Here is a 6,567-nt window from a genome sequence, read left to right on the forward strand (position 1 = left end):
TTTCGTGTAACCGTAGTTGTTTGTAGTGTCTCTTTTCAATTTCACACAAGAGAAGTCGGGTCGCCTGAAAAGTAAGTCTTTGTCTGAATTGCTTCATGTTTCAGTTAGCGCTGCACTGAGGTGGAACCAGCCATCCAAATGCATCACACGTGATTATCTCTTTAGGTTCTCAAGTAATGAAGGCCCACAACAAAGAAAGAATACGGACACTGAACAAAAAAACCCCCAAACATTTGAAAATGAGTTAGAGCAGGGATACTCTACAACAGGGACAGGTCACTTGCTTTCTTTACCATTTGTACTAATTAACGTGTGCCTCGTCATGCTCCAACGCACACAGTGACTTGGCTCGTTCTCAGCGCAACATCGGTTGTGTTTAACAGTACTTCAGCCAGTTTATTGTATCAGTCCGAATTGTACAATGAATGAATGGATCTAAATAAGAATTAAGAGCGAGAAATATATGTGAATGAATGAAAGAATAAACGATACACCACGCCCAGGGCGCAGTCTGGGGACTACCGGCTTGTAACACGGGAAGTGTCCCGGAGCCAACACGTGGGTAGCTATAGAAAAAAAACAGGAAAAGGGTTAACAGGGCACTGCGTGCTGGGGTGGCTGCTATGTGTTTTAAGACCATACCACATGAGATCTGCTATAAGGATCCGGATCTGTATTTCCAGGACGGCACTCACGTCTCAGATATTGGTTGGGACATATTCATCAATTCTCTTGAATTCTTTCTACGAGATCCCGACTCGGTAAGGTTTGTTTAATGGTGGGGGCAAATTTAAAGGTGTAAATTTGGTGGCGGATTTTTGGGTGGTTTTGCTTTGCTGATGCCTATCCTCGCAAACCTTTTGGAGGTGAACCCGGCTGGGTTACGTGGCATATATCATGCTAACAGTATCTTTTGGTCCTCTCGGCGGTGATCCATCGGAGGTTTAATTGTTATTGCTAATGCAGTTAAAACGCTTGCTCTCTCTTGGTTACCCTATAGAGAGCTATGGGTCATGCGCCTTTATCATCCAGATTTAGGTTTTTGTTATTCTTTCCTCCCCTGGCCTCACTGATAGTAGACATAATTTAACACAAAAGCCTGCGCAATGTTTGCAAGTCCTTTGAAAAGGACACCCCAGACTAGGCTATCATTGATTGAATGAATGAAGAAACCGCCTATCCGACCATGGATTCCTGTTCACGCATGCGCATATTTACAAGTCGACAACCAGCGAGTCACTGACGACCACCATGATGCGGATGACCTACTGGGTAGCTGTCTGTTGTGCTTTACTACTTATGCTAATACTTTTCTATTTTTCACAAAAGCCCGAAATTTCATGGAGCAACATCGCCGATGTGTTTCCTCAGACAGGTATAGTTGATTGATTTTTTAATATAATTATTGATCTTATATAACAATCAATAGATCGGTCTCCCTGACAATCTAGAAACTGCACGCAAGCTATATTCTTCATCTAAACCCCGATATAAATGTTGGTTGCAAAATTTTAAATGTATATAGAAATGAGGGCTTGCCCAACCGTTTTAGCATTAACTTTAAGCAAGAACGGGCTTTTACATGATGGTAGTAACGCCCCTAGTTTAAATAGAATGATGAAAGATAGAAACAAAAACACTAATGTCCTACTTGTCGTATCAGTGTATGCAAATACACGCAATGCTTAGATACATAGCACATGATGTATGGTGCCTTTTGAAAGCTGATAATGTTGCCATCTGCGAAGCATTAGTTTTATTGTGCCCATTGTGGCACTTTAGGAATACAATTAGTTATTTAAAGAAAATAGCTATCTGCACTCTGTTGGCATTTCCCTTTGCAACCAGTATCAAAAGGTCCATTATGTCTGCTCATGGTCCAAGGTCATTTTCAGAGAATTTAGTCCAAACATACCATTCTATCCAATACTAAAAATACAGCATTTGAATTCACGTCCTGTTGTAACATCGGTCCTAATTTGAGTGAGGTACGTTGTTGGATACACGTCAGTGTTGTTTGTCTGTAGCACGTGTTTCAACAGGATTAAATGTTCTGTTGGCGTACTATACGTTGGTTTTTGCCACCAGTTCCAGGAGAAAATATGGCGTTACATCCAGGGTGGCATTATAACCAGCTATGACATTTCAAGGTCCTATGCAATCAACAAGGCGACTGAGCTGATGTCTCGTGTGATAAGACTTGAATGACTGGATGATCTGGCATGAATGAGTTTGGTCAGTTAATTTGAAACATGTCAATTAACTGATTTTTGTATGCATACTACATGCAGCCAGTGAAATTGGAATTACAACCAGGGTAAAATTACTTTTTGTTAAAAAAAACATTGGCATATGGCATTATATCCAGTTTGGCATTATAACCAGGGTATTATACAGGTAGGAACTCCGTTCTGTCATGCACATGACATTATATTCAGCATGGTATTTAACCAGGATGCTTTGTATGTTCTGAGTAGAATATGTAAACTGAAATGGTTTGTTTCATCTAACTGTGATACTTACTGTTTTGCCTACATTTTATGGCAAACATATATATGAAACCTGCCAACACTGGTACATTTCTAATCCGCCATAACCAGAATAAATTTTTGGTCCTGCCAGTTTACAACGATGTTATGATCATTAAAACATTGTCCAATCCGGTACGACTTTCCGGTCCGATCCAGCAAAGTTTTAGTTTAAATCAACACGGTCTAAACCAGCATGAGCATTTGGAGGCAAATCCAGGTCCCTTAATCGAATGCATCTGTCATCAACATTATTTTGATTTGTTGCACACTTGCAAAGTTCAAAGGGATTATACAGATAAAGAAATTGACGAGCGTCAATGTCAGCCATGTTGGAAAATGATCGTCACTGTCGAAGTCGGCAACCTGTCTCAACGGCTTTTTATTTCGGTCCCGCGGGGTGACGGTTTAAACAGGTTGGACTTGGACGAAATTAATCGATTCTCTTTCGCATTGTGGTTGCAATATTAAAATATTCGCATTGTGATGTAAAATTCCAACTTAGAATTAGTCAACTTGTGACGAGTTGCATTACCAACTGACAAGTAAAGAATGTAAAGACTGATGGCGTGAATGGCAGGCTACAATTAGTGCACGACTGGAAATAGTCACATCTCTTGTTGTATCAATTTTTTATGAACCATTTTCAGAGGATGAGTCTGTGTCGTGCCTCGTTGCGCTTAACCGGCTGCACGAGTTCAATAACCCCACCAAGTTCACCTATTTAAAGCAATGTCAAAACAAAGACATCGTCAAGGGAACACTCAAGTGCCTTGACCATGGACTGTATATACCTTTATATTGATGAACTTTAAACGTTAATAAATAATCAATGCAAAAGGAATTGACACACGACTATTTGTGGCCGTTCCCAGGCAGACCCGCCAAGACAACCGCAGACATTGATATACATGTCATTGTGTTAGTACATGTTATTTTTTGTCATTGTTCCCGCTTGATTTGGCAGAAACAAAGTGATAGCACGGTTCGCTCTGCTAACGGGTCACTGTGCGATAGGATACTTTGAGATAGAACAGGTTGGCTCTGCAGGCGGTTCATTATGAGCCGACAAGATTGTGATAGTCAAGGTGGTTCTGCAGGCGGTTCATTATGAGACGGCAAGATTGTGATAGTCAAGGTGGTTCTGCAAACAGTTCATCATGAGCCGGCAAGTTTGTGATACCAAAGGTTGGCTCTGCAAACGGTTCATCATGAGCCGGCAAGATTGTGATACCAAAGGTTGGCTCTGCAGGCGGTTCATCATGAGCCGGCAAGATTGTGATAGTCAAGGTGGTTCTGCAAACGGTTCATTATGAGCCGGCAACTGGTAAATGTGACTCATGACATGGTATGTCATGTAATTGTAACCGTCTAACAGAGGATTTGAGGTATCCGGAATAATAATGTTGTCCTGTTTGTGTGCTCTCTATGAGCATTCCCCTTTATGGTGTGGAGTATTGCTCCTTGTGAGTACTCTCATTATCATCATCATCAGAAAATTTCAGTTGAATTAAAAAAGAAATCGCTTATGCCACTACCACTCCTTTACTTCTGTCAGTACCACCACGCCTTTTACTTGAATACCAAATTCTTAAAGCCTCTCATGAACCTCATCCATAATATACTGAACCGCAAAAGAAAGTCACCCTACCAAACATTTTGCCAGATCTGTTCAATTTTAATTTTAATTATTGTTTCACGTTTTATATGTTAGCTAGACCTGGTTCGTAGCTAGTTTTAAGAAAATTTGGTTTCAGATTCTGTGTTTGATACGAAAAAAGACATGTCAAAACACAGTCACTAAAGTAATGATGGGACGAGGGTTTTAAGTTTATTTCATGAAAATAACAATGCACAAAAACATCCCAAAGTGTTATTCGTGTCAAGAGTCACCGAACATGCACCGGACCATTCATTGTTCCACAATAGCGACATGCCACGATTATCACGGGAACAGAGGGACCAACCATTAGGAAGACTGAATGCTCTCCAGACTGAAAGACGTGTTGCAAATCATTTTTCTGTTCACATTCGAATAATATACCGCCTACAGCAACGAGTCCACGCCACTGGAACCACAGCCGACCGTCCTCTCAGCCGACCGACAACGTTGAGGCAAAATCGGCAGGATGTCCGTCATCACCTGCAAAACCATTTCGCTAGGGCTACGGAAACTGCACGGGCAACCATTGGTAATCCACAGAGACAAATCAGCGCAGACACAGTTCTGAGACGTTTGAGGCAGAGAAACGTCAGATGTCGGGGTTCGATCCTCATTGTTCGACATCGTGCTCGTCTCCATTGGGGCACCCATCATCGGAATAGGCGTCACCGGGAGTGCCGAACTGTATTCTTTTTCCGACGATCAGCGCTGGGACCCTTCGTCGTACCACATTTTGGTCGTCATGGAAACCACGTCAATGCGCGTGCCCATACTGCTAGAGCAACTACAGACATCAAACATGGCATACAAACTGTTCAATGGCCTGTCCTCAATGCAGACTTAAATCCGATAGAGCACTTGTGGGACGAGAATCGGAGGAGGCCCTGGGATGCGCGACCAAGGCCGAAAACTGTAATATTACAAAATTAAGTGTTTAAGTTTATGTCTCCATTTAATAACTTGACCAAACAAACAAGTCGCTGAGGCCATTGAGTGACAGGGTATTTTCTCATTGGGTTACGCTAACTCGTGCAAATGATGCATTGAGCGTTACAGATTCTCCGTCTACTAAAACTACACACCGCCTAGATCTATTCAAGATGTTATTTTAAACGTCAGACCATTGTATTTCCAATTTCAGAGAGGGTTTGAGTGTACTGACTTTCTGTATTTGACCAAGAACGTTTTTTATGGATAAATCTTCTTTAATCTTTTACACACAGTGTTTCGGGAGTCATTTCCGATCTAGCATAAATTCATCGTCGTTATATAAGACTTAGCAACAGTTATCAACTGCACTTGTACTGTACTCTTCCATGTGGTTATGATGTCATATGCATTATGACGTCATATGGTCGACGTCATAATATCAGCTGACAGTTCACCTGATCTTAAATGACCCGGTCACGTTGTCTGCAAAGACTGAAGACGATTTATCCATAAAAGATCTTGGTCATCTATAGGAACTTCTAAATGTTTACACGACATGAACCTGTATTTGCCTTCCTGTCACATTATCATAAGTAAAGCGTCTCTGTGTATAGCTGAGATATTGCTGATGTGACGTTGAATATTCTCTCTCTCTCTCTCTCTCTCTCTCTCTCTCTCTCTCTCTCTCTCTCTCTCCTCTCTCTCTCTCTTTCTCTCTCTCTCCGAAACTCTACGACATCATTAGCTAATAGATGGCGATGCCTATATATATAAATAGTATTATAACCGTAGCCACTGTCCGGGGTTTACTCTACAAGTCACGTGACTTCTATGTCGAGTATTTAGAAATGGCAATGTGACAATTACTAAAACGTTTTGTCCACTCAGATGCATTAAATTTTACACTTACATATTTTGAAAAGTTAAGTACCCATTTAGGATAAGAAACTCTGTGTAAAAGTACTCAATTCTTAACTAGTGGGAATACATAAAATGCTAGTTACTCCTCAAACATGCAATTACTCATACATACACACACATGGGAGTAAATACACAGTTGCTTGAAATCATCTGGAGCACTGACAGACTCATGAAGATCCGGGTGAGCACTGATCTTCAGTAACCCATGCTTATTGTAAGCGGCAGCTAACTGGATCGGGTGGTCAGACTGATTTCGCTTACTCATATCATCGTATCCCAGTGGCCTAGACCGATGGTCATGCTCTTGATCAATGGATGATCTAGTCTGATTATTTACAGACCACCAACATGTAGGTGGAATAATGCCGCGTGCGGCGTAAAACTAAACTTACTCACTCATTCACTGTCTTAAGGAATATGTAATCATGGAATTATACAAATCACTCAAAAGATGTAGCCGCCAGTTTTGCATGTTATAAACGAATATGAAAATGGTTATGTCGGTAATGCTTGTTCAACCATACT

Source organism: Haliotis asinina, chromosome 12 (assembly GCF_037392515.1).
Source record: "Haliotis asinina isolate JCU_RB_2024 chromosome 12, JCU_Hal_asi_v2, whole genome shotgun sequence".
NCBI lineage: Eukaryota > Metazoa > Mollusca > Gastropoda > Lepetellida > Haliotidae > Haliotis > Haliotis asinina.